The 18,859-nt window shown below is 46.2% G+C and overlaps 2 protein-coding genes across 8 annotated transcripts in view; one reads left to right on the forward strand and one right to left on the reverse strand.

The window, feature by feature from the left end:
* The window catches only part of MPV17L (MPV17 mitochondrial inner membrane protein like), a 36,316-nt gene that overhangs the window by 12,703 nt on the left and 4,754 nt on the right, over positions 1-18,859 (reverse strand). The window contains exon 1 of one of the 6 annotated variants that reach the window (XM_044282392.1): positions 14,287-14,360. The exons of 1 other annotated variant lie outside the window; for it this stretch is intronic. The gene's annotated coding sequence lies outside the window, so the exon portion shown is untranslated. Of the gene's footprint in view, positions 1-134; positions 368-9,431; positions 9,495-14,286; positions 14,361-18,859 lie in introns of those variants that run through there. 4 more of the 6 variants (XM_044282389.1, XM_044282390.1, XM_044282391.1 and 1 more) reach the window with 4 other exon arrangements.
* The window catches only part of LOC122928993 (myosin-10-like), a 137,170-nt gene continuing 132,532 nt past the window's right edge, over positions 14,222-18,859 (forward strand). Inside the window, exons 1-2 of one of the 2 annotated variants that reach the window (XM_044282385.1) lie at positions 14,329-14,345; positions 16,861-16,938. The gene's annotated coding sequence lies outside the window, so the exon portion shown is untranslated. Of the gene's footprint in view, positions 14,346-16,860; positions 16,939-18,859 lie in introns of both variants that reach the window. The other variant, XM_044282384.1, reaches the window with a different exon arrangement.

Raw genomic sequence — 18,859 nt, forward strand, 5'->3', positions numbered from 1 at the left:
CTACATATAGACTGACATAAGTCCTCAAGCTCAGCATCCTCCACCCACGTGGCTGAAGGAGACATTGGAAAGTTTCTGAAAAAAATATCTTTGAGTATGTCTGAATAAAAAAGATTATGAGAAGCTTTCCATACCGATCTGTAATGTCCTAGTCATCGTCATCTTATAGTTGTCGTATAGTGGTCCCCCTAACCTCACCGTGTAGACCTTCTTCCTCTCAGGAGAACCCACTTTCAGATGTCCTCTCACCTCCTTATCTTGTCTACAGAGGTAGGACAGAAGAAATGTCCTCTATTTGTCCTATTCCACCTTCTCACTATTGGACTTCGGTTCATTAGCTATACATGATGAGGTTTTTGTTCTTGAGAGATCTGTGGTATGTAGCAGACAGAGGCGTAGCCTGGCACACCCACGTATGACACGTGGTTCCCAACTAGGAAATGAACTTCACCCATGTTATGAAACAAAAAAGAGTCAATACAATTCACGTGAATTTTTCGTTTTACCGGTAAAGCCCTTTCAAGCAGGCTGATAACCGGATGAATGGACGTTCCTAAGAACGCTTCTTCACGATCATCGTGAAAACATGACAGCAATCAGCCAACAAACGAGCAAAACGCTAATTTCTCAGCCCATTGCCTCTTTTATGCCTCTTTTAAAAATGATCATTATCGGCAGCGCATGTACAGTATCCCAGAGCAGGGGGTATCTGCAAATAGTTTGTTCTTTAATGTTATGCCATGCTATGGATTATTATGTTATGTATTACACCCAGTGTAGCCATGTATGGATGGCACAGCCAAGGTTTATACTCCTGGTTCGGCCCTTTGCAGGAGGATGGGTGGGGATCTAGTTAGCTGATAGTGAGAGTTCATGGGGAAAAAAAAGGTGTGACCTGTGCTCCTTCTCCTTAGGCCCAGAAAGCTTCAGAGACTAACAGATCTCTGTGTGAACTGCTGAAAAATCTTCAGAAAGAGAGAGAAAAAGATAAAGGAGGAATCGGAGAACTTAGAATCTGTATGGCCGAGCATAGGAGTCAGCAAGGCAATCTGCGACTACAGCCACTCAGGCTTTACTGCTGTGAGGGACACCGTTAAGACTTCAACATGTCCTGGCCAGACATGCCTTTAAACCCTGTATCCCACAGTGGACACTACAGCCGCCACTGCCAGAGTACTATTGCCCGCCATAGATTCTACTGTAAGAGACTTTAGCAATATAGAGAGGACAGAGGGCGATAACTTCTATCCTTGCCTAAATCCATACATTGTTATCTGGGAGAAAACGGCACTGTGTACAACTAGTACTGTGTTTTGCTATAGGTGAATGTACTACAAGTCCTACTTTTTGCAGACGACACTTAACTGTGTAAAGTAATTAACATGGAAGAGGACAGTATAGCAGTATGGATCTGGATAGATTGGAGGCTTGGGCAGAGAGGTGGCAGATGACGTTTAACACTGACAAATGTAAGGTTATTCACATGGGAAGGAATAATGCAAGTCACCTGTACATACTATATGGTTACTGGCTAACACTGACATGGAAAAGGAGCTATGAATGAATTTTGGTGAACAGCAAACTAAGCTGTAGAAACCAGTGTCAGGCAGCTGCTGCCAAGGTCAATAAGATAATAGGGGCATCAAAAGGGGCATAGATGCCCATGATGGGAACATAGTCCTGCCATTTTACAAAATCACTAGTCAGACCACACATGGAGGACTGTGTACAGTTCTGGGCTCCTGTGAACAAGGCAGACATAGAGCTGGAGAGGGTTCAGAGGAGGGCAACTAAAGTAATAACTGGAATGGGGCAACTACAGTACACTGAAAGATTATCAAAATTAGGGTTATTCACTTTAGAAAAGAGACGACTGAGGGGAGATCTAATTACTATGTATAAATATATCAGGGGTCAGTACAGAGATCACTCCCATCATCTATTTATCCCCAGGACTGTGACGAGGGGACATCCTCTGCGTCTGGAGGAAAGAAGGTTTGTACACAAGCATAGAAGAGGATTCTTTACAGTAAGAGCAGTGAGACTATGGAACTCTCTGCCTGTAGAGGTGGTGATGGTGAGTACAATAAAGGAATTCAAGAGGGGCCTGGATGTATTTCTGGAGCGTAATAATATTACAGGCTATAGCTACTAGAGAGGGGTCGATGATCCAGGGAGTTATTTTGATTGCCTGATTGGAGTCGGGAAGGAATTTTTTCCCCCTTAAGTGGGGAAAATTGGCTTCTACCTCACAGGGGTTTTATTTTTTGCCTTCCTTTGGATCAACTTTCAGGATACCAGGCCGAACTGGATGGACAGATTTCCCTTTTCAGCCTTATAAACTCTGTTACTTTGCACTACAGTAAAAGGAGAAGTTTATTCTTCTACATCCAGCCACTGCACTCTACACGTCCTGCCTTGCATCCGTACTTGTGCACCGGAGGGCCCACAACTCCCAGGGCCCCTTTTGTAATAGTGGCGGTATCCAGGTGCAGGAATGGCCGAGTTGAATAGGGTGGCCTAAAATGTCCCTTCTAGTGTAAGTGGGTGTCACGGTGCTCCTACCTGGATACGGTTGGACCCCAGGCATTGGCTCAGAAACAAAAAAATAGGGGGAATAGTTGAGGGATAAAATAATAACTTGAGTCCAGACCTTGAGATGCAGTTGAAAAGCAGCTTTACTTTGGTAAACTATTAGACACAATCTTCAAACTTTGTCTTGGTCCCAGCAGGCTTCGGCATTAAAATCTGGCCAGCAAACTCAACTCTGCTACATCTGTTGCTCTCTGGCTCTGCTGTGCTCACAGGCTGACTGTATAACTTTGCTTCTTCTTTATGCTGCAACTTCTCTCTTTGTAGTCCGTCTCTTAATTAGGCCAGGGAACTCTCCTCCTGGCTCCTGAGGCTCTAAGCTGTGGCCTCCATATCCAGCAGAGCTGAAGGTGCTCTGGCTGGCTTGGTTTGGTCATGTCCAGCAGAGACGTGCCTAGCACACCCTCCTTCCCCTAGCAAGGGGTAATCTAGACTAACTAAAACTGATCCCCACCCTTCCTGCAGGAAGTGGGACTTACCCACTCCTCCACACAGGGGGGTTAGAATGGAAAGGAAAGCTCCATTTGACCTAACTGTAGCTCTGACGTATTTGCTGCCACCTGCTGGTGAACCGGGCACATTACATTTGAACATAACAGTTGCAAAACATTAGAAATGCACAGTGCATAGGACCTGAAATAAATGCATAGATGACATGATATTAGCACGCACAGATAAAAGCAGGGCGTAGGAGTGGTAATGCCACTGTAGCCCTGTAAACGAGGGATGTGCTGAAGAAATGTGCAGACATGCCTTCCATTTATATGAGTAAACTGGACCAGCGTGTGTATACTATAAGGGATGGCTCCACGTCCAAACTTCTGTGTAAGAGTTCTTCTCGATTTAAATTCTTTTTACTGTATTTATCTATCGGTGCAGGAGTAACAGGAGCATCTGGGGAGCCGCCCCTTAAGACAAGTCAACAAGTCTGAAGACATGTTGAACTAACGACGTTCTGGTAATTACTGTGGTTTTATGCATTTGTAATTCATACATTTAATAGATCCTTGTTTACTGAGGAGGAAACCCCTCCAGGGTGTATACTGTGACAAATGGTGGATTATACCGCTCAGGGTCAGCAATGCAGAAAAAACGTACGACACTCATCGACTACTAGATAATTACTCTTTTACAGCAGCTCCATGTATTAATGTAGAAGTTAACTTTGTAGAAGAGCTTGTATATTAGAGAAGTGTCTATGCAGCAGTTTCCTAATATACATTAAAGGGGTTGTCCAGGTTCAGAGCGAAGCCCCCGGACATATTCTCTTTTTCACCCAGGAACCCCCTCTTGAGATGAGAATCGGAGCATTTCATGCTCCCTGAAATGAGCAGGGCAAGGGCTTTTTCATTAGATCCGGTGCTGTATCGGGAATCCACTCAGCAGACCCTTCCATCTAGCAGTGAGTCTGGTGACGTCACTGGTACTGATGGGTAAAACAGTCCGGGAGCCGCACGCTATTTATTATATATATATTGTGACACAGCGAGAGGTTTCGTCTGGGACAACAGGTATTTCCCTCTCAGCATATGCTGCTGGGCTGATTTACAGCCAGGTGCGGTCAAATAACGGACCGGATTTTAAATGCCAGTCTGGGTTTTGGCAGCACCTGGCCGTCCTTAAATAGGCAGCTGGGCTCAGAAGCCATGTCTCTGTGTTGAGATCTGGGAGCCTTGTGTCTGGATGAAAGCTTGCTACCCGTTTGGCGTGAAAACAGGTTGGTGCTGCTATCATTTTGAGGCAGAATTGTCGCATGGTGTGAATTACCACCAACACCGCAAGGTTTTGTTTGAATATGACTGCTTGTTGTTGCCTCTTTACTGTGTCCGCTAATCCTGTCTACCAGAGCGAGTCCCCACAATATATATAAGTTCAAATCACCCCCTTTCAAAATCAAACTCCTAAACCAATAAAAAAAAAAAAAATACACATCATGGGCATTACTGCGTGAAAAAAGTCCCATAGTATTAAAATATTCCCATATGGTGAATGGCATAATGGAAAAAGAAATTAAACTGCCAATTCTCCGTTATTTTTCACTTCAGCTCCCCCCAATTTTTTTTAATAAAAAGTGATCAAAAAGTCACACACACACAGATCACCCCGTACGCATAACTACAAAAAAGTTATAGGGGTCAGAATATGATGGTGAAAAAACATTTTTTTCAAGGTTTTTAACTTTTTTTCAGTATTAAAACACAACAATATACAGATGAAACTCGAAAAATTAGAAAGCAAAGTTAATTTATTTCAGTAATCCAACTTAAAAAGTAAAAATATATGAGATAGACTCATTACAGGCAAAGCGAGATATTTCAAGCCTTTATTTGTTAGAATTTGGATGATTATGGCTTACAGCTTATGAAACCCCAAAGTCACAATCACAGGTCCCCTTTGCTCAGGGGGTATGGATTAATTAGCTGACTAGGGTGGGACACTCTAAGCCTAGAATATTGAACCTTTTCACAAAATTTTAATTTTAAGGCCTCATGCACACAACCGTATTTTGTTTCCGTGTCCGATTCGTTTTTTTTGCGGATTGGATGCAGACCTATTCGATTCAATGGGTCCGCAAAAAACGCGGACAGCACACTGTGTGCTGTCCGCATCAGTATGTCCGTTCCGTTGCTCCGCAAAAAAAATAGTGCATGTCCTATTTTTTTTCGAGTTTGCGGACAGGGATAGGCATTATTACAATGGATCTGCAAAAAAATGGATCCGCAAAAAAACGGATGCCATACTGAACGTCATCCGTTTTTTTTTGCGGATCCGCAATTTGAGGACCGCAAAACACAAACGGTCGTGTGCATGTAGCCATAGTTGCATTACTGAAATAAATGGACTTTTGCACGATATTCAAATTTTTCGAGTTTCACCTGTACAAGTGTGGTATCGTTGTAATCGTACAGACCTGGAGAATAAAGGTAACAGGTCCATCTTACCGCATAGTGAATGCTGGGATTTTTTTTCCCGTTTCCCACTACGTTGTATGCAACTGTAAATGGTGCCATTAGAAAGTACAACTTGCCTTCCAAAAAATAAGCCCTCATAAGCTTGTGAATGGAAAAATAAAAATGTATCACCCTGTGAAGGCGGTTGAGTGAAAAACGAAAATTGAAAAAACAAACAAAAAAAAAAAAAACAGTCCTCTAGGGGCTAATATAACTCAATTTTGTAATTAATGTGATTTAGTTTTGCTGTCTGTATTCACACATCAGTGTTTTACCGCGGTCCGTGGTTTTAGCACGGATGCGTGCTCTATTTTGTCCATGTTCACGGATCCATCACGCTCATTATAGTCTATGGGTCTGTGAAAGCCACGGATGCAACACGGATGCCATCCGTGTTTCACGGATCATTAGGAAGAGATGCTTTGAAAATGATTTTTCAGCTGTTCAGTGTCCGCGAAACACAGATGACACAAGGACAGCAAAAAAACGGATACACGGACATCTTCATGGAGGCATCACTGACCAATTTTTCACCGATTTAGGGCTCATGCACACAAACGTATTTTCTTTCCGCTTCCATTCCTTTTTTTTTGCGGACTGTATGCGGAACTATTCCCTTCAATGGGTCCACAAAAACAACAGAAGTTACTCTGTGTGCAGTCCGTTTCCGTATTTCCATTCCGCAAAAAAGTAGTGCATGTCCTATTATTGTCCGCAAATCACGGTCCGAGGCCCCATTCAAGTCAATGGATCCGCTAAATATACGGTACGCACACGGGACACATCCGTATTTCGCGGATCCATACTGTAGAAATGCTATGCCCAGCCCATATTGCTCATGTGTTTGGTGATTAACAGGTTACTGTTTCAGTTTCCAATCCGCAAAAAAACTATTGCATACGGAAACCATACGGATATGTTTTGTGGAATAACAGAACGGAAGAGGACTTAAATCAGATTAAAAAAAAAACTTAGATACGGAACAACGGATCAGTGAAAAACGGACCGCAGGACAACAACGGTCGTGTGCATGAGCTCTTAAACATGGACGTTTGAATGAGGCTTAACTTTGCATGTGCTGCCAACAAAACGCAACATTGATGGGGGATGAATGATCATAATGATAAAAGGTCCTCTGAATGAGCGCCAATCCTGGACACGGTATTGGTAGCGGACAAAGCGGGACGATTAATGTAAAGATGGCCGTACAGATTTAACTGCTGGGCAAATGGTTCTTGGTTACTTTCGGCAGTCCCATAGAAAAGAATGGAGGGAGGCCACACATGCAGGGCTGCCCTCCGCTCACTTTGGGAGTACCGTTCTGGAGATAAGTGTGGGTCCCAGGGGTGGGACCTGCACCTAACATTGGTGGCATATCCTAGCAACATGCCCCCAATGTCTAAGACGAGACCACCCCATTAAGCTGGTCATAGCCTTCCTATAGCTGTCAGCTGTCCCTCCTGACTCCCTCACACTCAGAGGTCGCACTACGTTTCGGCCAGCAGAGTACAATTACTCCTCTTAGCATTTTTGAGGAGTATTTTTAGCCAAGGAGAAGAATGAAATAAGATGCTGGGCGGCAGTTTTTTTTTATCTGTCCATATTTTTAAATTTCCTGTCCTGTTTTTTGGGGGACAAATTGTACTTTTTGTGACATCATTTTGGGGTATGATATAACAAATCGATTAACTTTTTCTTTGCGGTGGTAATGGGAATCAAAACCAGTTCTACTATTTTTGCATTTTAAATTTATCTTGTCCACCACGTGGCATAACTAGTGTGTCACGAATAGTTTTGCTTTTACTACATTCGCTCAATAACCTACAAAAACAATAGTTTTAATATCGCCGCATTCCAAGAGCCATGACTGCATTTTTCTGCCGTATGTAGCTTTTGGGGTCGGGGGAGGATGCATTTTTCATTGGTGCCATTTTGGGGTTCATGGGACTTATTGATTCATTTTTTACGGGTTTTTTTTCATGAGCATTGGGACCTATGCCCACACATATGGACCCTCGGCCTAGCCGAGCGTGCATGTGTTTTCAGTGCGGAGAAAGGAGTGGGCCGCTGCCAGACACCTCGGGGGCATTGAGAATTTTGTTTTTCTGTTCTATCATATGAGCAGAAAAATTAAATTTACACTGTGATATATATGTATGTTAAAAAATCTTGTCTTTTTCTTCTCCATCCAGCCCAGACCTCCATGAAGACTTGTGGTTGCTGCTGAGCGTTCCCTCTGGTTCTCTACGGATGGGGCGCCAGGAATCTTATTTCTCAGGACGCAGATGAGAAGTAAAAGGAGAGGAGGTTCTCCTTGCAATGTTTTCTAAGCAGGGGTAGTCTTATACATGATTGTCTTGGGATTCCTCTGTGGCCGCCTTCAGTGCAGTAGGGAGTAGAGGCTGGTGCTGCTGTATCGCCTATCACCGACATTAACTTTTTACACAGCAGGCTACGGCGTTTTACACAGGTGGCTATGGCGCTGGGTCTGCTCCGGAGCTGGTGCCATCTTTACGACATGCGCCGTACATGTGTGGCATATGTCGTCAAGGGGTTAAGCTGTCTTTTACTCTGTAAAAGCGGTTTTAAAAAAATGTCAGAAGAGTTGGCTCACTGGTTAGCACTGGTGCCTTGCAGCGCTGAGGTCCTAAGTTCAAACCTGATCAAGGACAACATCTGCATGGAGTTTGTATGTTCTCCCCGTGTTTGCGTGGGTTTCCTCCAGGTACTCCGTAGACATATTCATAGGGAACATAGATTGTGAGCCCCACTGGAGACAACAAGCAATGATATGGCTGAAAAGTGCTGCAGAATATGTCTGTCCTATATAAGGGAGGTAAATAAATAGTACCAAGTTTTAAAATGATCCCCTATTCATAGGAGAATAGGAGATAGCTAACTGATCCCTCCCGATAATCAGGCCCCGTTCCCCCCCCCCCCCCCCCCCGTCTTGATGGAGCGGCATATCAACTGTCACTCCATTCATTCTCTATGGAATTGCCAGAGGTAGCGGAGTACAGAGCTCGACCCTTTTGTGATAAGCTGCCGGGGGTGTCTGTCAGCAGCTTTCTTCCCTCTCCACCATTTCAGAATTGCGGACCCATTCATTCACTTCCGGGTCCGCACTTCCATTCCGCAATTGCGGACAAGAACAGGCATATTCTATTAGTGCCGGCAATGTGCGGTCCGCAAAATGCAGAACGCACATTGCTGCTGTCCGCCATTTATGCCGGAAAGCGGCCGGATCCCATTATAGGGATACGGCGGTGATCTGTGGAATCTGGCGATGCCAGATCCGGTGAACTCCAGCAGTTTGTTATCTGCCGGAATCGTTCACCGAATATGTGAACGGATATGGTCACATCTCCTTGGAGAACTAGGTGCAGTGGATTTTTTTAAAACGACATGGGTCCAATTGCACAAAAAATGCACAAGATCTTGGCGCAATCAAATTAGTAATGCCGGGCCATTTCTTTCGATGACGAGAACGCTCGTCCCATCCCTGTTCTGCATCGTACCCCCCGAAAAGTCGTGTGGCTGCGTGTGTTACTTTCGTACGGACGTCCTCCCCATATGACAAATCAAACCGGTGTACAAACCTATAGCAATGCCTAAAAAAGCAATTCTCTACGATTTCCCTCTTATCTGCATTTTGTCATCGAAGCATCCCAGTAAAAAGGTACAAATTGCCGGCAACGTCACGGTTAATGAAAGGTGATCCGACAGTATCCAGAGCAACGCCGGCCACCTGTACAGAACATGGCTGCAGCGGATGATCGATCCAGCAGCACAGATTACAAGGGATTTACATCAAACTAGAGCTCGCTAGCAGACGCACTAATGCACGGCGCACCGGGAGGGCGAAGGAGGAGAGGGGCAGCCACTTACTGTTACACCGGCTTCTGTCTGCATGTGCCCCCTATGGCAGCTCCTACCAGCATTGTACCTTCCCATGTTACCATATTACATCTAATAGCCTCCCTCTACCGTATTACACCTAATATCATATCACTGGACGGTCGCGTTTTTATTGTGCAGTCTGCCCCCGCGGCCGCACACTGCCCCCTGGGTATGAAGTCGGGGAGCACAACCTTTTCTGCTCCCTTAAACCCTGGAGGATTTTTCGTTTTTGCATTTTCATATTTTTTTTTTTTTACTCCCTGCTTTTCCGGAGCCATAACTTTTTTATTTTTCAGTTCACATAGCCATATAAGGGCTTAGTTTTTGCGGTTCAATGAAAAAAAAAAAAGATACAAAACATCCTGCGCGATATGATAGTAAATAAGCGGATGTGCACGGCTACATTTATAAATGTATATTTACTATCATATCGCGCAGGATGTTTTGTATCTTTTCTTCAGTGAATTGTTTCATTTGTCCTGAAGGAGCGGCACCTTCAGGTGTGAATACGCTCCTATTCTGGGAGTAGTGTTCATGTGCACTTTTGCCCCACCTATCTAATAGGCGACCCTGATTGAGGTGGTACATATAGGTGTGCGCTCCACCCCCACCGGCTGCTGATGCACATGGAGGTGACTAGGAGCAACACACTATATGTGCGGGGTCTGCGCTCCTGAACATAACTGCATGACGGCATAGGCGGGTTTAGCGAAGGACCCGCCTGAACTGAGACCACCTTGGTGCTTGGTAGGTGGGCACAGATGTGTTGTGATCAAAATGTATTGACCAAGTGTCTCAGATTTTATCAATAGAGTGAGGCCTTAGTCCATATGTTATGTTGCATCTATTATTATAGTGCATTACCTTATTTTTTTGCGGGACAAATTGTACTTTCTAATGGGATCATTTATTACTGCATACTATATGAGATTGAAAAATGTTTGTTTTAAATGGGGTGGAATTGGGGAAAAAATATAATGCAATTCTGCCCCTGTTTTACGGGTTTTGCTTTCCCAGCGTTCTGTATGCGGTAAAACTGACCTGTTAACTTCCTTCTCTGGGTCAGTACAATTACAGTGATACCACCTTTTGTTTAGTTTTTCTTGTGTTTTCATACTGAAAAAAAAATAAATTGGGGATTTTTTATTTATTTATTGTTCCGTCTAGGTCAGCACCTGCTGCTCTTCTCCTCTCCCCCCCCCCCCCCTCCTGCTCACTCCAGATTCAGCTTTAGGCCCCCTGCACACGAACGTGTGCTTCCCGTTGCCGTATTGTGTACCGCATTTGCGGATCGCCTATACACAGGTGCCGTTCCGTGGAGATGCGGCGGAATGCATCCGTGGGGTTTCGTTCCATACTTCCGTTCCGCAAAAAGATAGAACATGTCCTATCTTTTTGCGGAACGGCCGGATTGTGGACCCATTTAAGTGAATGGGTCCGCGATCCGCTGCGACTTCCCCACGGACTGTATTAAAGGTCTATATGTGACCGAAACATTGCTTGAGAGAATCTGGACGACCTGCTTTTGTTAGGCCTCTTTCACACGGGCGAGTTTTCCCGCGCGGGTGCAATGTGTGAGGTGAACGCATTGCACCCGCCTTGAATCCGGACCCATTTATTTCAATGGGGCTGTGCAGATGAGCGATGATTTTCACGCGACACTTGTGCGTTGCTTGAAAATCGCAGCATGTTCTATATTGTGCGTTTTTCACACAACGCAGGCCCCAAGCAAGTGCGGATGCGGTGCAATTTTCACGCACGGTTGCTAGGAGACAATCGGGATGGGGACCCGATCTTTATTATTTTCCCTTATAACATGGTTATAAAGGAAAATAATAGCATTCTTAATACAGAATGCAAAGTAAATGAGGGATGGAGGGGTTAAAAAATAAACTCCCCTCATCCACTTGTTCGTGCTAACCGGCTCGTCTTCTTTGAGGACATGGCAGGAAAAGGAGCTTTTGGTGACGTCACTGCACTCATCACATGGTCCATCACCATGGTGATGGACCATGTGATGAGCACAGTGAAGTCACCAAAGCTCCTTTTCCTCCCAGGTCCTCAAAGAAGACGAGCCGGTCAGCGCGAACAAGTGGATGAGGGGAGTTTAATTATTTTTTTTAACCCCTCCAGCCCTATTTTACTTTGCATTCTGTATTAAAGAATGCTATTATTTTCCCTTATAATCATGTTATAAGGGAAAATAATAAAATCTACACAACACCGATCCCAAACCCGAACGTCTGTGAAGAAGTCCAGGTTCGGGTCTGGGTACCAAACATGCCGATTTCTCTAACGCGCAAGCAAAATGCATTAAACCGCTTTGCACTCGTGCTTAAAAATCGTGCATTTTCCCGCAAGGCCCGCGTGAACCCAGCCTTATGTGGATTAACCTTTCCATTATCTAATAAACGTGATTTATTTTGAATCGCCAATAAGTGTGCCGCTAAATCATTGCATTGCTCTCCATCCTCTCTTTATTCAGGTCATTAGTAAATGAGCTCCACTTCATCGCTGCACATCCACAGATCAGCCCCAACGCAGACCCACTACAACCATGCTATACCAGAGGTTATTCAACTCTGCTTCATTGCTGCCTGTCCACCACTCATCAACGCAGTACTACTACAACCATGCTATACCACATACTGTCCAACTCTGCTTCATTGCTGCCTGCATTAACGCCAATCGCGGACATAATGCCTGGGTGTCTGCTGTGAGAAACAATAGACACCTGGTTTCTATGGCGGCGCCCGACATGTGATGTACTATTACGTCACACATTGTGAAGGGGTTAAATGGGTCCTCACTTCAGCAAATGGCATTTATCATGTAGATAAAGTTAATACAAGGCACTTGGGGCTCTTTCACACCTGCGTTCTTGTCTTCCGGCATAGAGTTCCGTCGTCGGGGCTCTATGCCGGAAGAATCCTGATCAGTTTTATCCTAATGCATTCTGAATGGAGTGAAATCCGTTCAGGATGCATCAGGATGTCTTCAGTTCCGGAACGGAACGTTTTTTGGCCGAAGAAAATACCGCAGCATGCTGCGCTTTTTGCTCAGGCCAAAAATCCTGAAGACTTGCCGCAGGGCCGGATCCGGAATTAATGCCCATTGAAAGGCACTTATCCGGATCCGGCATTAAGCTAAACGTTGTTTCGGCACATTACCGGGTCCGACGTTTAGCTTTTTCTGAATGGTTACCATGGCTGCCGGGACGCTAAAGTCCTGGCAGCCATGGTAAAGTGTAGCGGGGAGCGGGGGAGCAGCATACTTACCGTCCGTGCGGCTCCCGGGGCGCTTCAGAGTGACGTCAGGGCGCCCCACGCGCATGGATGACGTGATCGCATGGCACGTCATCCATGCGCATGGGGCGCTCTGACGTCATTCTGGAGCGCCCCGGGAGCCGCACAGACTGTAAGTATACCGCTCCCCCGCTCCTACTATGGCAACCAGGACTTTAATAGCATCCTGGCTGCCATAGTAACACTGAACGCATTTTGAAGACTGATCAGTCTTCAAATGCTTTCAGTTCACTTGCGTTTTTTCCGGATCCGGCGTGTAATTCCGGCAAGTGGAGTACACGCCGGATCCGGACAACGCAAGTGTGAAAGAGGCCTTACTAATGTACTATGATTGTCCATATTGTCTCGTTTGCTGGCTGGATTCATTTTCCCATCACATTATGCACTGCTCTTTTCCATGGTGACGACCACCCTGTAATCCAGCTGTGGTGGTCGTGCTCGCACACTATAGGAAAAAGTATCTCTGGTGGCCAGGACAGTGGGAGCATTATCCTACAGTGTGCAAGCACGACCGCCACTGCTGGACAACAGGGTGGTCGTCACCATGGAAACGAGCAGCGGTATCGGTATCTGATGGACCGAAACACAGATACGGTGGTGTGCATGAAGCCTTAGGCTACATGCACATGAACGTTGTGTGCAGTGGCGTAACTAAAAATTACTGGGCCCCACAGCATATTTTTGAATGCGGCCCCCCTCCCCCAGTAATTTTTTCACAACCCCTTCCTTTCATGCCGCCCCCATTGCTGTGGCTAGTAAAGATCGCTCTCTCAGACCAGGCCGGCAGCTGTTCCATCCGTTTTCTACACTGTCTATACGGTCACTGTATAGAATTTCATTGTGTAATACTGTTGAGGGGGCCCTGACAAAATATTTTACTCCTCCTCCTCCTGGATGGGCCCCTTCTGGGTCAGGACCCCCAAAGCAGCCGCTTCCCCTATAGTTACGCCCCTGGTTGTGTGTTTTACGGTCTGCAAATTGCGTACCCATCTGCGTGCGTTCTGCATTTTGCGGAACGGCACGGACAGCCATTAATAAACTGCCGATTGTCCGCAAAACGGAATGGAGCAACGGATGCGGATAGCACACGGAGTGCTGTCCGCATCTTTTGCGGCCCCATTGAAGTGAATAGGTCCGCATCCTATACGCAAAAACTGCGGCTGGAATGCGGACCACAACAACGGTCGTGTGCATGAGGCCTAACACTGGGGATTCTGTCAGGACCACAATCTTGAGGCACTCCAGCTGTTATAAAACTACAACTCCCAGCATGCACACTTACTGCTCTAGAAATCCCCCAGAAATGAATGCGGCATGCTGGTATTTGTGGTTCCACAACAGATGGGATGAGGAGGTCGCTGACCCGCGGTCTAATCCTCGCCTCCACCTCAGAATTACACCTGCTGATGCTGCTTATCCCGGACGGCGCGGTACCACATAGCGGCCAGCAGGTGGCGCTGTGACGCGCAGCCTCCCGGATCATTCTGCTTCGTTCATTCCCCCCACCCCGGATCCCGGCAGCCGCCGCCGATCGTTACCGCGTCCGGTTGTTGCATTGCGGGGGAAGCTGGTTTGCAGGGGGCAGGATCCTGTGCAGGTAAGAGGCTGCGGTCACGTGACCCCTCCCCGTTCTGTGTGGTGTGTGCGCGCAGTGTCATGTAATGATGAGGTGGTGACAGGGGGGCGCCTGTGCCCGTGCAGTGTACCTACCTGCCTGCCCACCTACCTGCCTGCAGCATATGTCCAGCAGGCAGACTTGCAGCAGTTTGCAGTGACCAGGCCTGGTCATGGTGCCCTGTACCCACCTGCTTCTGCCAGGACTGCAGTCATGGGCGCTTCTGGCCTGGCATCATGATCACTCCCATCATTGGCAGGTTAACACATTGTGGTGGTGATAGTCCTACACTTGGTCGTATAACCGCCCCGCGCCGTTATTCTATCAATGGTTTTTAGCATTAGTCCAGGAATTTCCCCATTGAATGCACACAATACGGTAAGGGTATGTTCAGACTACGTTTTTTTTTTTTTTGGGCGCAGATTCGGTGCTGGGACTGCTTTCCGTTGTTTTCAATGTGAGGCTGTGCCGCAGTTTTCTAGACCGCGCCAAGAATGCACATGTCCGTTCTTGCCATGGTTACCGCGCGGTAGAAGCCTACTCGCGGCTACGGCTGCGTTCACATCTCCGGTCAATGTTTCCGGCAGGCTGTTCTCATCATTCACCCGATTCGGCATTGCCATATTCAGCAGATCACCACCAGGTCCCTATGGACTATAATGGGATCTGGTGGAGATTCGGCCGCGTTTCGGTATAAACGCCAGGTTTAGGCCACACAAATACCGCTGCGCGCAGCCGTTTTTGTCCGTCCGACGGCCAGTGTTTGTGCAGGGTCATGCGGCCGGGTCATCTCTACGGATAGTTTCACATTCGCCACAGCTGGGTGTCCCGGTAGAGAACGCTGGGAATCAGTCGGACAAAAAAACGCTTTGTGCAGTGTTTTTTTTGGGCTGGACAGTTCTCTACATTTTTTTGGGAGTGGCTAGATCTCTGCCGGATCCAGAAACCTCGGCAAGCGGTTCTCTACTGGAGGCTCCGCCGCTTGTGTGAAACCAACGGAGATGTGACCGCAGCCTTTTAAGCTCCATTTAATGGCGCTAAACCTAGAGCTGAGGAAGCGTTCACTTCTCTGGTTCATTTTCCGTTCTCCTGATCCGTCAGATTCTGTAAAAAAACAAACCCCCCCCCCCCCCCCCCCCCAAAAAAAAAAACCTGATCCTATGCATTAGTTATACACGTTTGGCATCCGTTTGTCAGTTCTGTCTGAGATACGTGTTTTTTTTTTTTTTTTTTTTTTTGGTGGAGCCATTGTGTGTTCCGCTAAAGAATAGAACATGTCCTATTATTGTCCGCATTACGGACAAGGGTAGGACTGTTCTGTTAGGGGCCAGCTGTTCCTTTCCACAAAATACACGCGGAATGCACACGAATGTCATCCGTATTTTTTGCGGATCTGTGTTTTGCAGACTGCAAAATACATACGGCCGTGTGCATAAGCCCTTATGGAGTGTTTTTTTTTCCTGTGTGTTGATTGGTAGGTTCCATGTGGAAATTACCATTGAAATCAATGGAAGGCCTAAAAACGACACTAAGGCTGGGTTCACACCTGAGCGTTCCAAAAGGAGCGCTCTGTATGCGCGATTGTACCGGCGTTTACAATCGCGCATACAGAGACAAGCGAACGCCCATTGTCGCGTGTTCCCGAATGTCTATGTATGGGAACGCGCGACAAAACGCCCCAAAGAAGCTTATGTACTCTTTTGAGCGTAGGGCGTTTTACAGCGCGATCGTACGCGCTGTAAAACGCCCAGGTGTGAACCATTCCCATAGGGAATCATTGGTTTCTCCTTGTTGAGCGTTTTACAGCGCGTAGGAACGCGCTGTAAAACGCTCAGGTGTGAACCCAGTGTAAAATCCATGTAAAAAAAACGTCACGGAAAGCGCGTGGAGTTTTGTTACTTGATTCCACGCCTACATTTTCTGACCACTTTGAAAAACAGGACACTTATTTTTGCATGGAAAATACAAGGATTAGTCCCATTGAGTGACAGAGGGGCTCATCCTCACAGGCATCTGCTGCAATGTTCACGGCAGAAATCCAAATGTAAGGGCTCATGCACACGACCGTATGTATTTTGCGGTCCGGAAAACACAGCTCCGCAAAAAGAACAGTCCTATCCTTGTCCGTAATGCAGACATGTTCTATTTTTTTTTTTGTGTGGAACGGACATACGGAAACAGAATACACATGGAGTAACTTCAGTTTTTTTTTTTTTTTTGCGGACCCATTGAAATGAATGGTTCTGCATATGGTCCACAAAAAAAGGAACAGATACAGAAAGAAAATATGTTCGTGTATGAGCCCTAAGCCTCAGATTCTGCTTGTTATATTAAAATATTGGTCAGATTCGTAATGTGCAAATCCATCGCGTGTGACCATGCCCTAATACTCTGTATAACGAGTCTGTCCTGTGATGCAGGACGATCCAGCTCCCAGCGCTGACCCCGCTGCTCTACATTTTGCATACAGATTTTATTTTTATTTCTTTAACCGTAGGTGGTGAAATTACAGATACCCGGATTGATCGGTAGGGGGCGCTGTAGTCTTGGCTTACTAGATCAGGAGACACTGGTGGTGAGTTCAGTGACTGGTGACACGAAGGGAGGACATGTATATGAGCCTCATGTGCCATCTCTGAAGTTAGTATGAAATTGTATTTACCGTATTTATTATTTTTATTATATTCTTTTTTGTATTTTTATTTTAAATCCTGATACAAACGCAAAAACACAAATGCAATCGCACACTGCACCCAGCACTCTGCCCTGCCTTTATGCTGGATGTTGGATAAGGCATTGGTGTACATTTTGACCAAAGCGTAATAAGCCACTCACCACGTCAAGGTCGCCTTCATGAGTGGTCCCTAACACTAGTTCCTACCCGTTATGGGCCACAACAGCCACACAAAGTCCAGGGAGCGCAGGTACAGTATGCACGCCAGGTACTCTGCTTTTAACCCCGTCCGGTGCCATTACAGCTTTCATCGGATCCAGGGATGCAAGTACCAACATGCATGCCGAGCCCACTATATACTTCTCCTGGAGCCCAATGGCTACTGGTAGGTGCTGTATAAGCAGACTCCGTTTTATACTGACTTTAAAACCAGCCGCCAGGGCAGATTAACTGGTCAGGTGTGCATGGCTGTATGGAGATCGCCACGCCTCCAATATATACTACAAAGAAAAAATATGGGGGATTCAGCCCGCACAACCCCTAGCAGGTGCAGATTGCTATGGCGAAATACAGATACAAACGCGTTTGTATCTGTATTTCGCCATGGCAATCTGCACCTGCATAGGGTTGTGCGGGCTGAATCCCCCATATTTTAAATCCTATAATGTATCCTTTTTTTAATTAATACTATGAGTACTAAAGCATACTTTTACTTGTTACTGGTGTGTTACCGCCAGTCTAGGTTTACACAGTAGGATGACAAGGCGTTTGTCCGGCGGTGGAAGGTGCGGTTAGTGTTGCGCTGCGGCGGAGTTCTTATTGGCAACCCCCATCCCCCACCCACTGATATGATTTCTATGTGGTCTTTGAGGGAATATTGGGGGTCATTTGCTAAATGCGCCACATCTCTTTGGCGTAAAAAAAAAAAGTTGCAGCACCGCGTTTTGCCCCTGGCCATTTTTGCGCCCATGTTCCACACTTGGCGGAGGGCCAGGCCAGCACTAACAAATTTACCATCTTTTACACCTGGAAACTACTCCAGTCAGGTGCATGGACTGCCAGAGGTGCATCTGATTTGTGATGACGCCTCGTCAAACTTATCCGAATCCTCCGGCAGCACAGTGGGGAAATAAAGGCTGGTCTTTGGAAATGACCCCCACTGTTTTGACGCAAGGTAGTAGTATTTAGCAGTATTACATGGGACTTGTATGGCAGCATTTTCACACAGTACAGACAAGTGTTATATCACAAGTATTTACCAAAATGAGACAGTTTTACAATTGGGAGCCAAATGGCGGAGCTTCTTGTAGAAGAGCCTAATGTTATGGATTCTGGTAGTTGAAGGGACAGTGCCAGCAGGCTGCCCCCCTAGGGACAGTGCCAGCAGGCTGCCCCCTGATAAGCAATACAATCAGCACGGTGCTTTCCTTAATGCAGTCGTAGAATTCGGTGATTAACGTTTTGTCTGCCTGTCGCCGCTTATAGGTGGGCGTGCAGTGCTCCATACAGACTTAGGCCTCATGCGCACGGATGTTTTTTTGTTTGTCTGTTCCGTTGTTCCGTGTCAGTTTTTTCTTCCGTGGGTCTTCCTTGATTTTTGGAGGATCCACGGACATGAAAAATAAATCTGTCAAGTTTGCCTTTGAAATGATAGGAAAAAACGGACACGGATCATGGACGCGGATGACAATCTTGTGTGCATCCGTGATTTTTCATGGTCCCATTGACTTGAATGGGTCTGTGAACCGTTGTCCGTGAAAAAAATAGGACAGGTCGTGTGCATGAGGCCTTATACAGCTGTCCATTAGAAATAGAAATGCAT

The sequence above is a fragment of the Bufo gargarizans genome, chromosome 2 (assembly GCF_014858855.1).
Source record: "Bufo gargarizans isolate SCDJY-AF-19 chromosome 2, ASM1485885v1, whole genome shotgun sequence".
NCBI lineage: Eukaryota > Metazoa > Chordata > Amphibia > Anura > Bufonidae > Bufo > Bufo gargarizans.